Source organism: Salmo salar, chromosome ssa19, assembly GCF_905237065.1.
Source record: "Salmo salar chromosome ssa19, Ssal_v3.1, whole genome shotgun sequence".
Classification (NCBI taxonomy): Eukaryota; Metazoa; Chordata; class Actinopteri; order Salmoniformes; family Salmonidae; genus Salmo; species Salmo salar.
The window spans coordinates 79816226-79841888 of NC_059460.1; positions in this window are offsets into that span (position 1 = coordinate 79816226).

Here is a 25663-nt window from a genome sequence, read left to right on the forward strand (position 1 = left end):
AGATGCTTGTTTTCACCTGGGGATTTTGTGGGTAGTTGTATTTTGCACTGCTGTTATTTATTTAGCCTGTGAAACTGTCGGTCTGTCGTTCTTTGTTTTCATGTGTTTTTTTGTGTTCACTAATTATTATTAAATGTTATGATGAACATGCAACCCGCTGCGCCTTGGTCCTCTCTGCACTACGACAGCCGTGACCGGCTGGTTATTTGTTGCTGGGTTTTGTTATTTACGCACGTTTATTTCGTGGTACTGGTATTTTTCCCGCACCATAGTATTGTGTTTATACTGGTGTTATCTTGTATTGATTACCTTGTCCACGCATCTCAGCTCTCCTGCGCGTGTCTCCTTTCACCAGTTACCCACAGCCTTGACAATTGTATGTATATTGATGATGGGGAAAAACAATTTAATCCATTTTAGAATAATAACAAAATGTGGAAAACGTTAAGGGATCTGAATACTTTCTGAATGCACTGTATCTACAGTGCTAGATGACCCCACCACACACAATACACAGGCACCCAAAACGGCATGTCTCTTTGACCGTGGGCAGGATGCACTTTTGCTTTTTTCCTCACTGGCAGGAAATGGCTACTTTATGCTAATGAAAGAGCCAGGGGTGAGAGCGGAGTCGAGCTGCAGTCAGAGTTTGTGTGGGCGAAGCTTCTTGCTTGTGTCACACGCCGCATTCAAATATCCTCCTTTCCCTCTCTTTTTGTGTACACATCATTTAAATAGAGAGCAATAAGTGTTTCGAAAAACCAGTTCAAAATCATCAGACGAGGCACAGTTTGAGACAAGCTACTTCATTGCTTAATATGCTGTTTTAAGACAGACAGAGCTGTAGTCAACTTTCTGTATGTAGACTATTCAGTCTGCCTCATCTGTGGTAACAGATTCACAAAATGTTCTAAATCACAGAATCTCTCAAATGCTCTGTCATATCAAGTCATTTGTGGTCAGGCTCTTTGTCACTTGAAATTTGACATGCATAGAGCTGTACTACATAGCATGCCAGTAGAAGGTTTAATAGAGGAGGAAATGCTAAATAATATGGATAATTTTGGGCTAGTGAAGTAAGTACAGTCGGCAACATAACCGAGTGGCGGATCAGTCTAAGGCAGTGCATCTCAGTGCTTGAGGCGTCACTACAGACCCCGGTTTGGTTCCAGGCTGTATCACAACCGGCCGTGATTATGAGACCCATAGGGTGGCGCACAATTGGCCCAGTGTTGTCTGGGTTAGAGGTTGGCCTGTCTAGGCTGTCATTGTAAATAAGAATTTGTTCTTAACTGACGTGCCTAGTTAAATAAAGGTTAAATATATATTTTTTTAAATAGATTTGATGGGAAAAAAGACATTAGTCAAAGGCAGCAATCTTTATCTGCAGATGCCACAATGTCATATCACGCTGTCTTGAGGTCCAATTCTTTTTGATCAGTGAGTTCCATCTTAATTCAATTGAAATGTAAAATCCCTCTTCGAAAGTAATTGCCAATGTCCAAGGCATTAGTTAAGTTACAGAATTCACAGGAAAATTACCTTCTACTTTAGTTAAATACAGCTTTGCCGGTTTGATTGAAATGTATTTTGGGTTCTAAAGTTCCCAAAGCGGTACGACACCACCATGGGTGTCCAGGTTCATTGGTCACCACTCTTTCTCTTGGCATCTAGACCTTCACTACACTTAAACTATTCCTCTCAACGTCTTCATTGACATGGGCAAACGTCTCTGGCCTCTAGCTCACGTTGGCCAGCCTTATTTTCTTCATATTGAGTCGCCCAGCCTACGCTGCTACCCCGCCTCTCATTAATACTGCCTGCGTATCTAACAGAGCAGCTCTCTCAATGCAGCTGACACTTACAACTGCTTCACTGCTTTGCTGTGCTTTGTTTTCCATCATTACTGAGTTTTAGTGCATCAGCCTGATGGATGTCTCTTGTTGGATCTCTCTCTCTCCCTCTTCTCTTCCTCCGTGCCACATTGGAAGAGGAGGATGACTTGATTGATTTATTTCCACATCGACGGCTTCATTTCCAATTATTGTTATGTTTATGACGTTACGACAACGTGGCTCCGCCACACGCTATTTAATCATCTATCCACTCTGGCACTTGGTTTAATTGTCTTTAATGTTCATTTATAGTAATTCATACAGTGTTTCCCCACTGAAAATTAATCGCAGCTCACTTTTTGTCATTTTCTTTGCCGAAAAATAGGGATCAGGCCCATCAGCATTGTGGGAAAGTCATTTTTTTTTTATGCGCAAATTCACAGATATGTCTCAAACCTGTGGTGTTCTATCATTTCTCACACAACGTTTCACCCAGTAAATCCATCCCTTTTGAACACAAATCAGCAAACAGTGATGTAATGTGCTGCAGGTACAGACTACAGAGCACAGTCAGAGAATTTTGTTGAATAAGAATTTAATGGATGGCAAACTTGGAACAGAACATGGCTAGCTCCTAGCATGGAAGCAAGCTGGAAGCCAGGGATATCGATTGCTCCTAAATCTGTCCCAGGTGCTTGACTAATGTTCACCTTTCCCTCGTTTATTCCACTTGACCCCTTGGCTTTGACATCATCCTCGCTGGCCCCCATTCCTGTTGGCTCTGACATCATCCTCGCTGGCCCCCATCCCTGTTGGCTCTGACATCATCCTCGCTGGCCCCCATCCCTGCTGGCTCTGACATCATCCTCTTTCTCCCATCCCTGTTGGATCTGACAAGGTCAATCATCCTCGTTGGCCTTATCTGGCTCGGAATCACACTCCGGTCCTCTCGACGATCCCAAAGAGATGGGATGACAATCTCCTCCCTGCACTATGTCTCCCTCTGCACCTGCTGTTATGTGGAGAGACTAGGGCCTTATTTCAAATCAAGACAGCCGCTCGTCCCTCATCACTTTGGGTTAACCTACACTTCTCATGCCAGTTCCTTCTTGTGTTTCCATTGTATAACTGTCTCTCATTCAACCCCCTTCTGTTTTTTAAAATGGGATCTACTCAATTGTAAAGGTTCAGAGTGTTAACTCGCATTTAGTCAATGTTTAGTCATACCAGCTAACATTGCTGCATGTTCTGAGCTTTAAATGGTGAGGTGTTGATGGTGTGCCAAAGGAAATACAAGCTGGTCGGGGTATCAGACCAGGGGATTGCTCAGATGGCTACAAATCCCACCAAATCCTGAAGCCCTCTGTCAATTGTGGACAATAATCTGTTTTCCTGGGAGTCAAATGGATTTCACCAAAGCGTTCCATACTGCCTGCCTTGGTATCAGTTAGCATTTGAAAGAGAGGCAGGGAAAATGTAAAAATAGGGGACGAGAAGGAGAGGTAAGGCAAAGAGAGGAGGGAGAGAGTGAGAGAGGCAGGAAATAACACCATGGCTTGATGTACACGAAGACTGACCAGGTTAATGCAGGTGAAAGATATGATCCCTTATTGATGTCACTCGTTAAATCCACTTCAAACAGTGTAGATAAACAGGAGGAGACAGGTTAACTAGTATGGACTATGTGGGACGCTAGTGTCCCATCCGCGGTATAGCCAGTGAAATAGCAGGGCGGCAAATTCAAAACAACAGAAATCTCATAATTCAAATTTCTCAAACATACAAGTATTATACACCATTTTAAAGATAAGATTCTCCTTAATCTAACCACAGTGTCCGATTTCAAAAAGGCTTTACGGCGAAAGCAATGCATTAGATTATGTTAGGACATCACCTTGACAAGAAAAATCACACAGCCATTTTCCAAGCAAGGAGAGGCGTCACAAAAACCAGAAATACAGCTAAAATGAATCACTAACCTTTGATGATCTTCATCAGATGACACTTCCAGAACTCAATGTTACAAAATACATGTATGTTTTGTTCGATGAAGTTCATATTTATATCCATAAACCCCATTTTACATTGGCGTGTGATCTTCAGAAAATGTATTCCCACCAAAACTGCCGGTGAATGAGCACATCAATTTACACAAATACTCATCATGTTGATAAACTTTACAACTTTACAACAGTTATTGAAAGAATTATAGATATACTACTCCTTAATGCAACCACTGTGTCAGATTTTAAAATAGCTTTTCCGGCGAAATCACAATATTTCAATATTCTGAGTACAGAGCTCAGCCATCAGGACTCGCACTTCCACAAGAAATGTTCTTTTTGTTCGAAATACTCCATATTTATGTCCAAATACCTTCGTTTTGTTCGCGCGTTCAGGTCACTAATCCAAAGGCATAACGCGAGAGCGCAGAACCAGAGACGAAAGTCAAATAGTTCCATTACCGTTCATAGAAACATGTCAAACGATGTTTACAATCAATCCTTAGGGTCTTTTTAACATAAAACGTTGATAATATTCCAACCGGACAATAGCGTATTCATTACAGAAGAAAAATAAGGAGCGGCGCGCCAAACGTGCCCTGCGCAGTAAACAACTCACTGCTCCCAGGCAGTCCACTGATTGACTGAGCTCCTATTCTCTGCCCAGTAACAGTAGACGGATGAAACAAGTTTCTAAAGGCTGTTGACAGCCAATGGAAGCCTTAGGAAGCGCAAAATGACCCCACAGACACTGTAGTTTGAATAGGGATTAGATAGAAGAACTACAAGTCACTTCCTGGTTGGATATTTTCTCAGGTTTTGGCCTGCCATATGAGTTCTGTTATACTCACAGACATCATTCAAACAGTTTTAGAAACTTCAGAGTGTTTTCTATCCAAATCTACTAATACTATGCATATCCTACATTCTGGGCCCGAGAAGCAGGCAGTTTCATTTGGGCACGTATTCATCTGAATTTCTGAATACTGCCCCCTGTCACCAAGAAGTTTTAAAGAATGATTTTTAAGCCTTGAAACAATTGGGACATGGATGTGTATGTGTGCCATTCAGAGGGTGAACGGGCAAGACAAAATATTGAACAGCCTTTGAACGGGGTAATGGTAGTAGGTGCCAGGCACACCAGTTTTGTCAAGAACTGCCACATTGTGGGTTTTTTCACGCTGAACAGTTTCCCTTGTGCATCAAGAATGGTCCACCACCCAAAGGACATCCAGCCAATTTGACACAACTGTGGAAAGCATTGGAATCAACTTGGGCCCTGTGGAACACTTTCGACACCTTGTAGAGTCCTTGCCCCGACGAATTTAGGGTGTTCTGAGGGCAAATGGGCTGTTTTGTACACTCAATGTATAATGAGAGGATATTACTAATTCCTTGGTGTCGCCATCTGTGCCTTCGGAAATTACATAAAGCAATTTATATAAGGACTATGAGTCAGCATACTTTATGCTGTGCTTTACTTTCCCCTACTAGCTGTTCTGGCTGAGTGGTGTAGAACATGGAAAGAACCAGGATGTAAAGTATGATGACAGATTGACAGTAGTATGTACAGTGCTCCTTTATAGCCTATAATTAGGGGTTACATTTCAAGAGATATACTGTATTGAACTGAGCATGCCTTTAGAATATGTTTCCTCACGGGTTGCCGTTGATTACTGTTAATTAATTTCATGCATCCTCATCAATATGAAACAGTGAACTACAGTGCGAGTGCATCTAATGTCCAACAATGTGACTTGTTCCCTGAAGGAAGGACACGAGGTACAACATACTATGGGGAGTTTCAATCTCTCAACTTTGATTGAAGGATATACTGTACATATACTGAAATCCGCCGCCCACAGGTAAGCGTGAGGCTCAGATTCATTTCTTCAATTTAATACCGCTCTTCACTCTTCAGGAACGGGCGGTGCCGGGCCAAACAGGTACCATGTTTCCTTCCTTCAGGGAACAGTAGTTATAGTCATAACTAACAGGTCGCTCCTACCAGGTGGCGTGGCGAGAATCTGTCTCCGCACCATGCGCTCTCACCACTGGTGTCCTCCAGGGCTCTGTTCTAGGCCCTCTCCTATTCTCGCTATACACCAAGTCACTTGGCTCTGTCATATCCTCACATGGTCTCTCCTATCATTGCTATGCAGACGACACACAATTAATCTTCTCCTTTCCCCCTTCTGATAACCAGGTGGCGAATCGCATCTCTGCATGTCTGTCAGACATATCAGTGTGGATGACGGATCACCAGCTCAAGCTGAACCTCGGCAAGACGGAGCTGCTCTTCCTCCCGGGGAAGGACTGCCCGTTCCATGATCTCGCCATCACGGTTGACAACTCCCTTGTGTCCTCCTCCCAGAGTGCTAAGAACCTTGGCGTGATCCTGGACAACACCCTGTCGTTCTCCACTAACATCAAGGCGGTGACCCGATCCTGTAGGTTCATGCTCTACAACATTCGCAGAGTACGACCCTGCCTCACACAGGAAGCGGCGCAGGTCCTAATCCAGGCACTTGTCATCTCCCGTCTGGATTACTGCAACTCGCTGTTGGCTGGGCTCCCTGCCTGTGCCATTAAACCCCTACAACTCATCCAGAACGCCGCAGCCCGTCTGGTGTTCAACCTTCCCAAGTTCTCTCACGTCACCCCGCTCCTCCGCTCTCTCCACTGGCTTCCAGTTGAAGCTCGCATCCGCTACAAGACCATGGTGATTGCCTACGGAGCTGTGAAGGGAACGGCACCTCCATACCTTCAGGCTCTGATCAGGCCCTACACCCAAACAAGGGCACTGCGTTCATCCACCACTGGCCTGCTGGCCCCCCTACCTCTGAGGAAGCACAGTTCCCGCTCAGCCCAGTCAAAACTGTTCGCTGCTCTGGCACCCCAATGGTGGAACAAGCTCCCTCACGACGCCAGGACAGCGGAGTCAATCACCACCTTCCGGAGACACCTGAAACCCCACCTCTTTAAGGAATACCTAGGATAGGATAAAGTAATCCTTCTAACCCCCCCCCTTAAAAGATTTAGATGCACTATTGTAAAGTGGTTGTTCCACTGGATATCATAAGGTGAATGCACCATTTTGTAAGTCGCTCTGGATAAGAGCGTCTGCTAAATGACTTAAATGTAAATGTAATGTAAATAACGTTCCGTTCCCTTTCAGTCAGTCAACCTCGGTACAACATACTACAGGGAAATATAATCTCACCCCAAGCCGACCCCAACGGATACTAAATGAAAAGGCCCATGGCAGACCTCCCAGAACTGACCCCACCAGATGCACCACCAGTCTGGGTATTACGCACATGGCGCACTGCATAGTGACTTTCCCCTGTTTCAGCAGTAAGTACGCTGTGGGCTATACTGGGAGCAGTGACATCCAAGCAATAAAACCTCACAAAAGGGTGTGGTGATGCCCAACTTGCCGCAGCACAAATATCTCTTATAATCAACCATTTAAACAACGCCCAAGATGCCGCCCAGACCCCTGGTGAATTGGAACCGTACACCGCTAGGTAACCCTTGCCCCTTGCTGATATATGCCAGGGAGACAATCCAGTGGGAGAGACGCTGCTTAGAGAGCACCCTGCCGCAAGCTGGATAAGCAAAACAGACAACAAAGTTGTTCACATAACTGGATATCCCATGTCTGTTTAATGTACGTATGTAAAGCTTGCACCGGGCTCAAAGGGGGCCACACACAGTGCCTCCAAAACCAGCACCAAGTCCCATGTGAGCGCAATACTGTAGGTTTAGAGACCAGTTTGAGACAAAGTTCACTTTTCAGGAACCGTACCACCAGGTTCCATCAAATTTCCACGTAACACGCTGAGACAGCGGCCATACACACTTTTAAAGTGGAGAATTTTGAAACGGGGAAGCGCTTGAGTGCCAGATGCTCTGGGTAATTGACATGCAGTGCACTCCACACCATTGTCCATACCCCCCAAACGAACCTTGGGAATGCATTTGTCGTGATCACCTTGCGGGATACAACTCAGCCCATGGGAGCCCCCTGACAATAGCAAAAGGTCCCACCTCTGGGTCATGGTCTGAAGGCCTGGCAAGGACACCAGAAGCGACTGGCTTAGGCTGTGAGATGCATCCAAGTGAGTGTCTAGCACTCAGCTCTAGAAGAGTCGTATCAACAATAGCACCAGGGGAACGACTTCCACCACAGAAGCCATCATCCGAAGTAGGCATAGGCATTGTGACCCAGCCAAAAGTTGGCTAAGCAGAGCCTGAACTAGGACATCCTCGGTAGGGATAGAAAAGCCTGATACTTGAGTGAGTGTGGCTCGAGACCCAGAAACGGAATGCACACAGATGGAGTCAGAAAGCTATTTGATACGTGAGTGAGTGTAGCTCGAGGCCCAGAAATTGAATGCCCAGAGAGTCAGACAGCTCTTTTTCCGGTTTAGTGGGGGACGCACTACACATTTTAGCCTGTACCCTGACTTCACTGTTCGCATGATCCAGGACGACACTGCGCATGCACGCCATTGAACGGAGCAGTCAGCAAGACTCCCATGAGGTGCCATCTGAAGGGGCGGGACTCCACCTTGTGGACTGGGAGAGATGGGTTCTTCTTCCATTTCCACCACTCTTGTGACCCAACTTGTCACTCACCCTGGGGAGTTTGATATACACATTGAACCCTGTGAACACCATGGAACACGGTGTAACAGAGGCGGCAGCATTGAACATGGATAAGCTTCGAACACACGTTATGCTTCAACGAGACTGTATAGGATGTATGAAGCCCCTTTACGAGCACAAGAGGCTCTGGCAATGGCTGATGTAATACCCCATTTGCCAAATGTGGGGGCACTGTTGTTACAGTAATGTTTTTGCGGAGGGGCCCACTGGTCACTCAGACCCATGCCAAGGCTGCTCGCTTCGGGGGTTATCCCAGCCAAGTGCTCAGAGGGCTGCTTCTTCATCGGAGGTGCATGCAAACAATGTTTCCTTCACTCCCTCCAACTCCAGGAAGTGAAAACAGGAATGGGGTTGCCATAACACTGGGGGAAAGCTAGTAAGTTTCACTTGCCGGAAGTTAAGCATGCTAGCCGACGTTAGCCAGGATGCCTTTTAGCATAAGCTAGGCTAGCTAGCATCTTTGACCGCTGCACAGTCCATTTAGAATACCCAAGCAACATAACGCTACATATCCTAAACAAGAGAGCTACCCCAGCAACTCTACTGTGGGGAGGCAGGAATAGCTAGCACACCTTGGCGAGCTATACAGTGCTCATTTAGCTAAACCAGTCTCGAAAGTCCATGTAGGACCGAATCACCAAGGTGGGACCAGACCATTTATCAACTAGTCTGGGAAGAGATGCAAACGGTGCTTGACTGAGGCAGACACAGGCGGTGGGGGGTACCCATCGAACCTGGCCGACCTCTCTCTTCGAGTAGCCTCCTGTAACTCGCGACAGAGCGCAGAGGAGCCGGATTGGGCGCAGGCAGCTACTGCATACTCCAGGCACAGGGAGACAAGAAATTTGCTTCGACCAGCCAATTAATCTCCGCTTCCTGCACCTCTGTCCCAGCCAAGGTACCGGCATCCAGGAAAGAAAGTCGCCATCAGTCATTCCAAGCTTCCTCAAGAATGCTACACGTCCCTCCAGAGAGTTTGTATGCAATACGTGGCAATGCGCACATGGACTGGTTCGAGCGAGGGGCACCTGTTCTGCTCCACGCCGAGACAAGCTACACATAGATTATGAGTATCTTTCTGAGAAATACTATAACCGCATGACTGGTGGCATGATCTCGAACCTGTCGTCTCGGTCATTTTCTTAGCCATCTCACTCATTGCACCAGCAAATTGAAGAACAACTAATTGTTTGTGATTAGAAAAGAAAAAGTTCAAACTTAACTACACCATGTCCAAGGGGTGAGCACATTCTACCACTATGGGACAGTTTAGTTGACGCAACGTAACACAGTCTCATGTTCTAGTTGTTTGTTTTTTCACGTGAATCTGAGAGAGAATTACTAACAAAGCCCCTGGGGAGCCCCTGGAGGTTAGTGCCCTGGACACTGTCGGTATCCGGCCAAGATTACCACAAGTTTTAGATAGCTGGCTAGATTAACTACCAATCTAAAAATTGTTTGCTGACATGACTAGTTGAGTGACTGACATAACAAGAGAAAATAACTGATGAATGATGCACAACCACATTTTCACCTGGTCTATTCTATTTGTCTTACTTTCTAACTCTGCGCTGTTGAGAATGGGCTTGCAATGTAAGCATTTCACTGTAAAGTCTACACCTGTTGTATTCGGTGCGTATGATCAATACAATTGTATTTGAATTTGATTTGATAATTCTTACTCTCAATAGTAAATTGAGACCCCAACTGAGCTTATTTCGCTTATGCTTGGAGCTGGCCCTGCTCCTATCACTAATTAAAAGCACAGGGTTGTCAGTGCAAACGGATCTCTCCGTCTCCCCCCTTACAATCCATAAAAATTTTGGAAGATTAAAAATGTTAAGTGGTTGGCTGGGTCCTTTAAGCAGGCACAGTCTTTTTCCAGGGGTGGTTTCATAAATGTAATTCAACTATTGATTAAGCAGTCAAAAGTGATATGTGTAGGTGTAAAGGCCCGGCAGGGTTTATTAAACCAGGTCCTGGAGACCCAAAAGGGTGCACATTTTTAGTTTTAGCCCTAGTACTAAGACACCTGATTCCACCAATCAAAGACTTGATGATGAGTTGATTAGTGAAATCAGGTGTGTTAGTACTTGGGCAAAAAAAATGTGCACACCATTGCACCTGAACAAGGCAGTTAACCCACTGTTCCCCGGTAGGCCATCATTGTAAATAAGAATTTTAACTTAACTGACTTGCCTAGATAAATAAAGGTTAAATAAAAACATTTTTAAAAAATTAAGAAACACCAGTATAGAGGCTTGAGCAACATTGCCTTAAGCCTTACCCTAGACCTAGAGTAAGTTAAAGCACGAAACACTGCTTCTCCGGCATATACATATTAAAGGTTACAGATGAATTAATGTATTGGAACTGCTGAATTCTGAATTAGAATAAATCATTTTTCAATCAGATAAATGTGGTTATCACCCCCCCTTCTAATGTGTGCGTATGGATCATTTCTGGGATCTTTTATTTTGGACCAACACTTTACATGTTGCGTTTATAATTTAGTTCAGTACACATTACTTCAGTTGGCTGGCTTTGAGCAAAACTTGTATGTAATATAATCTATTCTGGGAGCCTTGTGTGTGTGTGTGTGTGTGTGTGTGTGTGTGTGTGTGTGTGTGTGTGTGTGTGTGTGTGTGTGTGTGTGTGTGTGTGTGTGTGTGTGTGTGTGTGTGTTATAGTTTAAGTCGGAAGTTTAAATACACTTAGGTTGGAGTAATTAAAACTCATTTTTCAACCACTCCACACATTTCTTGTTAACAATCTATAGTTTTGTCAAGTTGGTTAGGACATCTACTTTGTGCATGACAGAAGTAATTTTTCCAACAATTGTTTACCGACAGATTATTTCACTTATAATTCACTGCATCACAATTCCAGTGGGTCAGAAGTGTACATACAATAAGTTGACTGTGCCTTTAAACAGCTTGGAAAATTCCAGAAAATGATGTCATGGCTTTAGAAGCTTCTGATAAGCTAATTGACATCATTTGAGTCAATTGGAGGTGTACCTGTGGATGTATTTCAAGGCCTACCTTAACACTCTTTGCTTGACATCATGGGAAAATCAAAAGAAATCAGCCAAGACTTCAGAAAAAAATTGTAGACCTCCACAAGTCTGGTTCATCCTTGGGAACAATTTTATAAACACCATCGGACCACGCAGCCGTCATACCGCTCAGGAGGGAGATGCGTTCTGTCTCCTAGAGATGAAAGTCCTTTGGTGCGAAAAGTGCAAATCAATCCCAGAACAACAGCAAAGGACCTTGTGAAGATGCTGGAGGAAACAGGTACAAAAGTATCTATATCCACAGTAAAACGAGTCCTATATCGACATAACACTGAAAGGCCGCTCAGCAAGAAGCCACTGCTCCAAAACCGCCATAAAAAAGCCAGACTACGGTTTGCAACTGCACGTGGGGACAAAGATCGTACTTTTTGGAGAAATGTCCTCTGGTCTGATGAAACAAAAATAGAACTGTTTGGCCGTAATGACCATCGTTATGTTTGGAGGAAAAAGAGGGAGGCTTGCAAGCCAAAGAACACCATCCCAACCGTGAAGCACGGGGGTGGCAGCATCATGGTGTGGGGGTGCTTTGCTGCAGGAGGGACTGGTGCACTTCACAAAATAGATGGCATCATGAGGATAGCCTGAGTTTAAATGTATTTGGCTAAGGTGTATGTAAACTTCCAACTTCAACTGTATATTTAATTCAAAAATGGAGAAAGAGGTATATATTGAAATGTATACAGAAAAACGAAAAAAAGCTGAGTATTTACACGGGACAAAAAACAAACACGTCTTGCTGCTACGATAGCTTGGAATATAAGGGAATGGAGGCTTTGGTGGTCCACACAACAAAGAAGCAGGTGTCCCTTCCAGTGATGAGGAGTTGACCTTGGACCTGATGCCAGTAAGGATGGTCTTCACGGAGGCGGTTAGACCCTCCCTCCTCCTGGATATAGAAATCCTTTGACTTCACTGCCTCTTCAATGGTAAAGTCCCTTGCATCATATGGACACTTGACCACTGCTGCAGACCATCCGGTGAGGAACCCAGGATCCCAGACCCTGTGACCCAAAGCCCTGACTCACGTCCATCCATTTTGAATGCCTTGATGCCCTCCTCTTTGTTATCTGTGCCCCACTTTACAGACAACATCTCAACCAATGACTGTGAACACCTTGAAATGCATTAGTTGTACAAATTGTTATATGCTGTAAATAAAGTTTGATTTGATTGATGACATTACAGCTGTGGAATATGTAATAAACTGTCATTTTCAGATGAGGACAAGTGCAGTTTTTCCATAAACTTTTAATTGATCACTTGACATAGCAATCATATAGAAGGAGCCTATAAATCAAGACTGTGTGAATGGATGTACCACTCTGAATAAATAAATACTGTTCCTTTGAAGATTTGTTTCTGGTCATGAAACTACAATACAGGCTGGGTGTTTAAACAAAGTACAATCTGAATCTCAATAGATTTTTACATTCATTCTCATGAATAACAACATTCTAGAACTGAGTTATCACTCATCAAAGTCTGGAATCCGGGGTAATCTGGTTAATGATTATATTTGAGTAATAAGGCCCGAGGGGGTGTGGTTTAAGGCACGAAGCAAATTCATAAGTGTCTCTTTCCCTCTTCCCTTGTAGAATGTTGACAGCTGTATAGAACACATTGTATTGCTAAGATTCTCAAACTTAACTTAATAGCTACACTCACTGACACAGGATAAACTTTATCCCTCATGCTGGCCCTGACAAAACCTGTAAATTGCCCCTCACTATAGCTGCACATATAGTGGTATTTTCCCCTTTCAATGCTCTTATGCTCATCCTTAAATGGCAGAAGGTCTGAAATAGACACCAACGTCAACATAATGTACAAACAATTATCTAGGCTAAGTAAAACTTGGGCTGTCCTCGACTAAAAAAATATTGGTTGACCGAGAGTCGTCTATTCTTTCGGGCCAGCATCCCCAGCATCCCACTGTTCCCGACCCTCCTGAAGGTACTGGTAATAGGCTAGACCAGCGGTCGGTAACCTTTTCCATTTGGAGTGCCAAGTTAATGTACCATTTCTACTGATCTGTGTGCCAGTTACGATTTTCATATGCAGATTTTGGTGGAAGGGATTAATTTAATTTGTAATAAAGTTTTCATATCACAAAATCAATGACGAGGTTAATCAAAATTCTATCGAAATGAAAATTATACAAATGTAAATTTGCCATTGCAAATACGTAAAAATAGACGTATAGCTAACAAATGAAAACATAGCAGCCCACAGGTAGAATATATCCTGATGAAAATAAATATACTATGAATCACATTGGCTATGCAAGGCCTGTCTGCAAGGAACTTCAAACATTGTATCAACTATTAACTTGGGTTGGGCCTGAAGCACTAGCATACTTGCAACATTGTATAAAATATTCTGGGCCCTCAGAGTTTCCTGTGCCTGTGAGCTCTGGACAGACAGACAAAGCTGTAGGCTATTTGCTCAATGGATAAGAAGTAATCAGGCAGGCTTATTTTATGACATTTCCACCTGATCACCTGATCAGATCATGACATTTCTTTCCCCTTTTCATACCGAGCGGTTATCTAAAGAGAGAGCTGTGGATTTGAAGGGGGGGGAAATACTTTGAGAAGCTCCACAGTGATGGTGAGTTAAGACAAACAGAAATAGTATCAGATCTCCAAATGGGAACGTTTATAGGCCTACATTTGCACGCAGTCCAGGTATTCTAAGCCTATTTCTATTCTTAATCAGGTGCATATCCTTACTCAAGACTGCCCCCCCCAAAAAATGTATACATTTACAACTCGTTAATGGAATGAAATAAACCTAGGTTGTGGGTTTTGAAGGTTTTTAGTTTTTCAGGTTTTCAGTCAAGGATCTCTCTGTACTTTGCTCCGTTCATCTTTGCCTCGATCCTGACTAGTCTCCCAGTCCCTGCCGCTGAAAATGATCCCCACTTCATGATGCTGACACCACCGTGCTTCACTCTAGGTATGGTGCCAGTCTTCCTCCAGACGTGACGTTTGGCTTTCAGGGCAAAGAGTTCAATCTTGGTTTCATCAAACCAGAGAATCTTGTTTCTCATGGTCTGAGAGTCTTTAGGTGCCTTTTGGAAAACTCCAAGCGGGCTGTCATGTGCCTTTTACAGAGGAGGGGCTTCCGTCTGGCCACTTTACAATAAAGGCCTGATTGGTGGAGTGCTGCAAAGATGGTTTCCATTCAAGAATGTTCTCCCATCTCTACAGAGGCCATCAGGTTCTTGGTCACCGCCCTGACCAAGGCCCTTCTCCTCTGATTGCTCAGTTTGGCCGGGCGGCCACCTGTGTGAAGCTAGTCACAATAAGGATTAGCCACAATAGTGGAAATTGCGGTACGCCTTCAAAATAAAAGTCCTCCATTGAAATATTTGGAGTAGATAATGCTAAACAAGGTTGGGATGTTGGCCATATACCACACCCCCTCGGGCGTTATTGCTTAATTATAATGTTGTATAATAATGTTGCATAATCACCTTCCGGTGTAAAAACCATGGCAATTAAAAACCAAACAACTATGTTTAAATGAGAATAGGCAAAGGTCTGAAGCTGAAATAGAAAGTGAATTCACATGAGCACCACAATGCTAAATTATGTAGGTCGTCTGAAATCAGAGTGGAGATAGGGGGTGAGGTGCTGACTACTAAAACCTCTGTTAGCTACTTGGGATGTATCCTTGATGGAAGCTTGGGAGGTGTAAGCATGGCCAATAATGTGCTAGGGAAGGTTAATGCCAGGACTAAGATTTGGTTTTGGCTAGAAAGTCCAAGCTGCTTGATAAGGACTCCATGAAGTGCTAGCTACTGCCCTCATTCAATGCCATTTTGACAATGCTAGTACTTCCTGGTTTTGGGGGCTTATCTAAACTCTAAAAAGGGGAAGCTCCAGATAGCCCAGAATAAGCTGATCAGGGTAGTATTGAAGGTGAGTCCACGTACTCACATAGACAGGAGCTGCTTTCAGGAACTAAACTGGCTGCCTGTTGAGGCTAGGGTGTCCCAGATTAGACTAGGTTTGGTTTACAGGAGTATTTATGGTCCTGCGCCCAGATATCTAAGCGATTACTTTCCTCGTGTTAGGGATGCACACAATCACAGCACCAGATCATGTGTTGCTGATGTGTGCTTATACAGGTTCAAGAGTAATGCTGGGACAGGTACTGTATACTGGAGCCTCAGAATGGAATGAATTGCCTCTGCCCATAAAAACAACGTCCTCTCTGGGCAGCTTTAAAAATAAAGTAAAAATATGTTTGATGTCTTCTGTCGCCATATGAATAACCCCTATGATGTATCTGGAATGATGAGATAGATGTTCTTCTTCTCTGTTTTTGTTTTATTATTTCACTGCCATACTGTGTTCGATCTTGTCTAGCCATCTTGTCTCAAGAGGACCACAATGGAAATAAGTCCCAGACTTTAATGTGTGTTATCCTCAATGATTTTATTAATGTGCATGTATGGCTTTTTTAAGTTTTATGTGTGCTTGTTTTTTTAAATGGTCGAATTAATAAACTAAACTAAATGCCTATTCCACCCATGTTCTACCAATGTTTTCCAGCACACAGCTTTGACCTACTACAGTAGTTAGGTTGGTATTGTACTTCAAACTACAGTATGTGAAGACAGGTTGCTTATGAATCAAACCTTCTCAAACAGCCTAATTCATACTATTCAGAGGGATGATGGACTTTACAGTGTCTTGCTATTCAAAATATGTATACAGGTGTATATATATATCATTTGGCTGTATATATTTTTTGAAATAGGCCTATTATAAAAGTGTATTATTGTTGCTTCACCATCTTTATTGCAAAAATTGTCACGTTCTGACCAGTAAAGGGGTTATCTGTTATTGTAGTTTGGTCAGGACATGGCAGGGGGATATTTGTTTTATATGGTTCGGGGTGTGTGTTTAAGTAGAGGGGTGTTTGATTTATGTATTCCGGGGTTTTGGTCTATGTTCTATGTTAGTGTATTTCTATGTTCCGTCTAGTCATTCTATTTCTATGTTTAGGTATTTGGGATTGGGGCCTTCAATTGGAGGCAGCTGTTTATCGTTGCCTCTGATTGAAGGTCCTATAATTAGGAGTGTGTTTATTATGGAAATTGTGGGAGGTTGATTTTGCATTGCTGTGTGTTAGCATGCATTACTGTTTGTCGTCCGGTCGTTGTCTTGTTTTGTTTAAGTGTTCAATAAATGTTAAAAATGAGCACTCAACCCGCTGCGCCTTGGTCCACTTCCTACGATGGCCGTTACAAAAATAAATAAGTACAAACATAACTCTAAGCTACATGTTATTTTGACAAAGGTAATGTACTTGTCACGTCCTGACCAGTAACAGGGGTTATTTGTATTGTAGTTTAGGTCAGGACGTGGCAGAGGGTATTTGTTTTATGTGGTTCGGGGTGGTGGTTTCCTTAGAAGGGTGTTTGATTTATTATTTCCGGGTTTTGGGTTATGTTCTATGTTCTCTCTAGTTTAGTATTTCTATGTTAGGTAATTGGGTGTTGGACTCTCAATTGGAGGCAGGTGTTTGTAGTTGCCTTTGATTGAGAGTCCTATATATAGGTATGTGTATTGTGGGAGATTGTTCTGTGTATAGCCTTGTGCCTTACCAGACTGCTATTCGTCATTGTCTTTTGTGTACGTGTTTATTTTGGTTTCCCTTCTCTTTTTTAATAAAGAAGATGAGTGCACATTTCCCCGCTGCGTCTTGGTCCGCTTTATCCGACGTCAACCGTTACAGAATCTCCCACAAACCTAGGACCAAGCAGCGGGGTAAGGAGCAAGGGAACATTTATATGGACTATCAAGGGAATTGGACATGGGAGGACATCTTGGACGGGGCTGGACCTTGGCATCAGGCTGGGGAATACCGTCGCCCACGGGAGGAAATAGAGGCAGCCAAGGCGGAGAGACGTCGGTACGAGGCTTTGTACGCGCCTAGGGAGAAGCACGAGAGGCACCCCCAAGAAATGTTTTGGGGGGGGGGGCACACGGGTAGTTTGGCTGGGCCAAGGGTGAGCCCTAAGCCAGCTCCCCGTGCTTATTGTGAGGATCGTATGGAGTGGAGGGCGCCAAGGTATGCGGAAGTGCGCACGATCTCGCCCATACGCACGCACAGTCCTGTGCGAGTGATCCCAGCCCCTCGCAAGTGCCGTGCTAGAGTGGGCATCCAGCCTGGTAGGAGGATGCCTGCGCAGCGCATCTGGTCACTGGTGCGCCTCCGAGGTCCAGGCTACCCTACGCCCGCTCTACGCACGGCAACCATCAGGCCCCTGCACAGGTCAGTTTGCCCTGTACCAGCACTCCGCTCGTACAGGGCTACTAGTTCCATCCAGCCAGGACGGTTTGTGCAGGAGGTGCGATCGAGACCGCCAGTGCTTCTCCACGGCCCGGTATATCCACTACCAGCCCCACGCATTAGGCTTCCAGTGCGTCAGCTCAGACTCGAGCTTCTGGCAACAGTGTCCAGTCCAGAGTATCCGGCAACAGTGTCCAGTCCAGAGTATCCGGCAACAGTGTCCAGTCCAGAGTATCCGGCAACAGTGTCAGTCCCTACACCCAAACGAGGGCACTCTTTGGGTGTAGGGACTATATATTGGTATGTGTTTTGTTTGTGTTTTGTGGGAGATTGTTCTGTGTATAGCCTTGTGCCTTACCAGACTGTTGTTCGTCGTTGTGTCTTTTGTGTACGTGTTTATTTTGGTTTCCCTTCTTTTCTTTAATAAAGAAGATGAGTGCACATTTCCCCGCTGCATCTTGGTCCGCTTTATCCGACGACAACCGTTACAGTACTGTCCATTGACCAGCACAACAATTGATAAAATAGGACCATGTTTGAAACACAAGTGGTTCTGAGCTTAATTCAATATTACACAGGTAAGCTAACATCTACAGAAACCGGGAATGCAGACAGGCTTTTGAGCTACTGTGTCCCATACACCACAAACTGTTATTTTGTTGAAGATTTTTTTTCAATGACATGTTTTGCTAAAATAAATGAAATACAGGCAGGCACCACATTACTACAAGACAAAACAGCTCAATCAAGCCTGATTGCGTTGTAAGTATAAAACCAAAGCTTGCATTTATTTAATTTTTAAGAAGCATGAAAAGGTAACATAATGGGATATTGTCTTATTGTGGTGTGTAAAACACAGAATAGTTGCCCTTGTATGCTGTACGTACCAATCACATTATTGTGGAAGCACCTACTCCAAGAGTATGAATTAGGCTGGTTTTAATATATCATTAAGGATAGACATAGTTCATGTCTATAGGTCCTCTACTTCCAAAAGAAGATCCGTTGGAAAAAGATCCATTTGAGATCAAAACATTGTTAATCAATAAACACACAGTACGTGTTGAGTGTGGACCCAAAACTTTACAATTTCAGTTAGATCAATTCTCATGATTTTTCAGGTTGGATACATGATCTTCATCTCTATAATTTCCTGATATGAAGTACAGTATCTCTAACATAATCTACTATCTAATAGCCTACATATAAAAGCACATGACATTTTGCTGAATGAATAAGATAAAATAACAGTAAAATGTTTTCAAAAGTAGACCTTTGCAAAGGCACATCCCTGTGGAGAAAGAAGAGCGGGGCCATATCTGATAAGACACGTCTGCCAAGACCATTTTGTCTGCAACGATCCTGGCAGCAGGCAGAGTTGGACTAAGAAAAGGTGCAAGGCATTCAGTCAGGAGATGGCCATAGAGAGACAGTGAGTGATTCCATCAAGGTTTATTTGATGCATACATCACAAGGGAGGGAGGGACCAAAGAGTGATAATTAAAAGCACTCGTATCAGGAATCGGAGAGCCCCTGGTGTCGTCCGAAGCATTTCCCAACACGGAACACACAGGCCGGCATGAAACAACACGACGGGATCAACGCAAAGCCACTATGAAGCGACACTCGCTTGTTTGTACAAATCAGATCGGTAATTGCAGTGGCAAAACACAATTATAAAGAACAAAGATGTGGGAAAAAAAATAGAAAAACCATTAGCCTAACGATCAGAGCAAGACCAGGGGGACGGAATAGGGAGCCTCATTAATTGCACGGTTATCTCTCTTCAGAGAGGAATCTCTGTTCGCTCTATAAATCTAATCCAGATCCCGCTGTTGTATGGATAAATCAAGCAGCTCGGCCGAATTAGGGATCATTAATGCTGTGGCTGTGGCTGTGGCTGTGGGAGTGGAGTCCAGCTGACCCTATTACTTCACTCTGACACCAAATCCTTGTGACTTTGACAGGTCCGAGTGACACTGAAGCCCGGTTCAGATACAGCAGCTGAGACGAGACAAAACTAGACAGTTTTAGAATGTTGTGTTGTAAAGACAGGCCTTCAGATCAAAAAGACGAGACGAACGGTTGAGACCGGTTCTACGGTAACAGTGCCTGTTTACGGTGATGAAACTTTGAATCAAAGTTGCTACTTGTTGTAGCAAGGTGTTGTAGCAAATGACTATCATGAAATACATGCACTAGGAAACCTACAAGCTCTCAGTCTCATGTCAGAACTAGACGTTCATCCATGTTTCTCTTTTTTTACTCCAGCTACAAACTTATACATACGAACAACAACTTACACATGCAAACAAACAATGACTACATCTCATCTGCCCAGACTCGCATGCTCACATCCCCATCCCTAGAGCCCTAACCCTAAACAGTGACTACATCTCATCTGCCCAGATCCACATGCTCACACCTCCATCCCTAGTGCCTGCATTATTGTTTGCCACTTGGCCTTAAATTGTATCAATTTGTTTTTCTCGGTCGCCCATGCTATTTCAATATTTAAATAATAAATCATAGAATTTTTCCATTGCATTAATGATGGCGGATTGATTGACTTCCACGTTGTTAGTATACGTTTTTTCAAGATGAGAAGAGAATCGTCCAGCCCATTTAGTTTCTCACTACACTCTCATATGCCATGACTTGAATAGTGGAGGCTGCTGAGGGGAGAACGGCTCATAATAATGTCATAATTGATGTATTTGATATAATGTCATAATAATGTAATAATTGATGTATTTGATACCGTTCAACTCATTCTGCACCAGTCATTACCACGAGCCCGTTCTCCCCAATTAAGGTGCCACCAACCTCCTGTGATCTTGAAATATGCAGACAGGCGGATTAAAAGTACGTTTACATTGTAATACTTCTGAGAGCCAACTTTGTAGCTCCGCCCATAGCATTCCCACAAAGCATGGGCTATTGAGTCATTATCAGTTTTACACTCACACACACACACACACACACACACACACACACACACACACACACACACACACACACACACACACACACACACACACACACACACACACACACACACACACACACACGACTCTGCCATTGTGCTGTAGATTTTGTGAAATGTGACTCTTGTATAATACATTAGTTTATACTGGATTAAGTGTAAATGTTCGTTAACTAATTTTGTTAGTCATACTCCAACTTTCCCTCCATCTTTCCCTCCAACATCAGTTCTTTTTAATTCTTAGTTCAAATAGTTTTCTTTTTTTTTTTAAGAGATTGTCAGTTGGATATGCTCTCTGCAAGGTTTCATATACCGTTTCTCATATAAACAGAATTTTCTGACTCAAATAAGATTCACTCAAGGATGCTCTGATGTCCAAAACATAACTTTAAGTGGCATGAATTTGAAACCATCTACATTGGTCAGTCCAAAATTATTTTTAACTTTTGAGTCATGGTAATAAATGTATTTCCTGTTACCAATTCATTTTCAGTTTATATACCTTTAGTTTTCCATGTGGGCTAATTTATCGGTGAACTCTGAAAAGCTATCCAAGGATTGTTCCATAAGGTTGTGTTTCTAGGGAGTGATATTGGTTCTTGTAGAATACGTTACATTTTCTTCCATATTGTTATAGTGTTCTTAACTATGAAATTGTTAATGTTCTTAACTTTATTCTTTGAAAATATACACGTAAAAAGATTCTGGGGATGAACATGTAGAATCTTCAATATGTAACCATTGTTCATCTTTAGTGCATTTAACTACAGTATATGTCATAAGTAAAAGCCTTGGGTAGCGAGTTGATACAATTCCAAGTCTGGGAAGGTTAAAACGACCCTAAGACTTAGAAAGATGGCAGAGTAGCCAGACGGAAGCCACTCCTCAGTTAAAGATACATGACAGCCCGCTTGGAGTTTGCCAAAAGGCACCTAAAGACTCTCAGACCATGAGAAACAAGATTATCTGGTCTGTTGAAACCAAGATTGTACTCTTTCGCCTGAATGCCAAGTGTCACATCTGGAGGAAGCCTGGCACCATCCCCACAGTGATGCATGGTGGTGGCAGCATCATGCTGTGGGGATGTTTCTTAGCAGCAGGGACTGGGAGACTAGTCAGGATCGTGGCAAAGATGAATAAAAACAAAGTACAAAGGGATCGTTGATGAAAACCTCCTCTGGAGTGATCAGGACCTCAGACTGGGGCGAAGGTTCACCTTCAAACAGGACCACGGCCCAAAGCACACAGCCAAGACAATGCAGGAGTGGCTTTGGGACAAGTCTCTGCATGTCCTTGAGTGGCCCAGCCAGAGCCCGGACTTGAACACGATCAAACATCTCTGAAGAGACCTGAAAACAGATGTGCAGCAACGCTCCCCATCAAACCTGACAGAACTTAATTGGATCTGCAGAGAAAAATGGGAGAAGCTTCCCAAATACAGGTGTGCCAAGCTTGTAGCATCATACCCAAGAAGACTCAATGCTGTAATCGCTGCCAAAGGTACTTCAACAAAGTACTGAGTAAAAGGTCTGAATACTTATGTAAATGTCATATTTCATTTTATTTTATTTTATAAATTAACAAACATTTCTAAAAATCTGTTTTTGCTTTGTCATTATGGGGTATTCTGTGTAGATTGATGAAGAAAAAAAACACAATTGAATACATTTTAGAGTAAGGCTGTAACCTAACAAAATATGAAAAAAGTCAAGGGATCTGAATACTTCCGAAGGCAATGTATATCTTGTTTTTATTTGTGTATTGTATTAAACTGAAACATGCTCTTGTATTTGTAAGTGTCTATTTTTATTAAACCCTGTTTGATTTATATATATCACGTCTAGTAAGACTTTTGACACTCTATTGCTTATAAGCTTTGTTATTATTTAATTGTCACAATTTATTAAACTTATGGAGATTCTCTATATTTTCCTGGTTTTAATATGACTGAAATAGCTCTTTGATACATGGATCTAGGAAGTACTGAACTGGGTGACATGTGCGTTGTCATTTGTGTAAGTAGGGGGGCTAGTTTGTCCCAAAATGTTGAATACAATTCTATGGGACAGTCTTCCATTCCTGGTGCTTTTTTTCCCGCGCAAATGTTTTAACACTATGTAATATTTCTTCTAAATGAAAGTATAGTGGCTGGTGGGGGTCCTCCGAAAGACTGAAATGGAATGAGCGGAGTCCCCATGCACACCCCAGAGAAATGTCTGATGCCCTCCCAATCACCGATCCCAATCCCCTCGGATATATGCCCCATTCTCACAAACAACCCCCATTAAACTTAGTTGTAAATGACAAACTAGGAATAATAATAATAATAATTCAACATCCTTTCCTGATCTGTCCAGAACTCTTATTTATTTTACAATGGGTTTACAAGTCCTAAAAAAAATAAGGTTAGTACAGGTTAGTACTATAACTAAGTCCTTTTCTCTCTCTCTCTCTCTCTCTCTCTCTCTCTCTCTCTCTCTCTCTCTCTCTCTCTCTCTCTCACACACTCTCTCTCTCACACACTCTTTCTCTCTTTCTCTCTCTCTCTCTCTCTCCCTAAACCAAATCCATCCCTCTCCACCACCCCCTCCCAGTTCTCCCCACTTTACCCCACCCAAGCCAAGCTTGTCCCACCCTCCCATCTTTACTCACCCTTGCCCACCCAAGCCAAGCTTATCCCAAACTCACATCTTTTCCCACGTTCCTTCTTTTCAGACGCATTAACACCTCTCTATACATCTACTTACTCATCCTTTCTCTGTCATTCACACACAACATATACGCAATGCCTCCTTACACCCATTCTCTCCCGCCCTCCTACACATATTCATTATCCTTCCTTCTCCCATTCATAGAGACATACTCACACACACACACACACACACACACACACCCACTCACACCCTCTCGCCCACACACATCAATCAATCAATCAATTTATTTACAAAGCCCTTTTTACAACAGCCGATGTCACAAAGTGCTGTACAGAAACCCAGCCTAAGACCCAAACAGCAAGCAATGCAGGTGTAACGTTTCTCAAACGTTACATTTCAAAGTTGTTCCAAACGTCAACTTTTTAAGTGTTTAAGGTTAAGTTTTGGTATTAACTCCAACATTTTGAAGGGTAGGGTTCAGTTTAGTCATTAACTCAGAATCCTTAAGGTTAGCCATTTTAAATTTTTGTTATTTTTATTTCACCTTTATTTAACCAGGCCCGGCTAGTTGAGAACAAGTTCTCATTTACAACTGCGACCTGGCCAAGATAAAACAAAGCAGTGCGACACAAACAACAACACAGCGTTACACATGAAATAAACAAACATACAGTCAATAAGACAATTTAAAAGAAATATGGTTAAGGATAGCCATTAACTCTGAATGGTTAAGGTAAGTGTTAAGGTTTGGGATATCAAATAGAAAGACAGCTTTCTTACTACAATGTAGAAAATAGTAAAAATAAAAAATAAACCTTGAATGAGTAGGTGTGTCCAAACTGTTGACTGCTACTGTATATATACTATTGTTATATACTTGTCACGTCCTGACCAGTATAAGGGGTTATTTGTTATTGTAGTTTGGTCAGGACGTGGCAGGGTGTGTTTGTTTAGAGTGTTTCGGGGTTTGTTGGGCTATGTTCTGTTTTAAGAGGGGTGTTTGTTTAGAGTGTTTCGGGTTTGTTCTGTTAGTCTATTTCTATGTGGTGTTCTAGTATGTCTATTTCTATATGGTGTTTGTTGGATTGACCTTCAATTGGAAGCAGCTGCTCCTAGTTGCTTCTAATTGAAGGTCCTGTTTAAGAGGGGTGTTTTTCTATGGGATTTGTGGGTAGTTGTTTCTTGTTTAGCTGTGTGCCTGACAAGACTGTTATCGGCGGTGGTTTTTTTGTATACGTGTGTTTTTTTTCGGTTTTCCTTCTTTCTGCCTATTAAAAAGAAGATGAGTATACACATTCCCGCTGCGTTTTGGTCTAATCCTTACGACACCCATGACAATACTAATACATTTTCACCATTCTTGCTCTATCCTTATTAGAATGAACTTTACTACTTTTTCCATTTAACAATACAGTTTTATAAGATTATTAAGTAAAATAATCACAGTAGAAAGGAATCCCACAATGCATTTATCACTCTTCTCCCACTGATTTAAGTGTCCATCTTTGATTGTATAATTCAACGGAACAGGTTTTAATAAGATGTCTGATATAATTAGAATGTAGATACAAGCTGTTACGTGTGATTGTTTACTCAGGCACCACACAGAGTGTAGATTGAGGATAATGATGCTCCGTTGGAGTGGCACACAATTGACTTGTAGCCAGCTTCACACGAGTGACAAGGTCGAAGGTTACGATAAACTCAGACACTTCATTACTCATTATTAATGGCCCTAGTGCTTGGCAACAATCAACTCCTTCATTTGCGGTGCTGATACCCCCAAGACAGTTACTATTTGGCTGATATTTGTCTATAAAAAAAAACAACATTTTATTGTACTTCAGCTCAACAGAAAAAAACGTTGGAGTAAATGGGGGGAAAACCTCCAGGCCAGGTCAAGCAAGCTGACTGGCCAGAAACCCTCACACAAGCACAATAATGTCCATTACAGACCCCATCAACTGTAATTAAATGTGGCTTCAAATTGAGGGTGACTATACCTCATCATTTGAGGTTGATGACTTGTTGTTGCCCTCAAAGTCCTTAACAGGATGAATGAATAATGGGAAGACGGATGGACAATTCATAACAAACATACAGATACACGAGGAGGTTCTTCT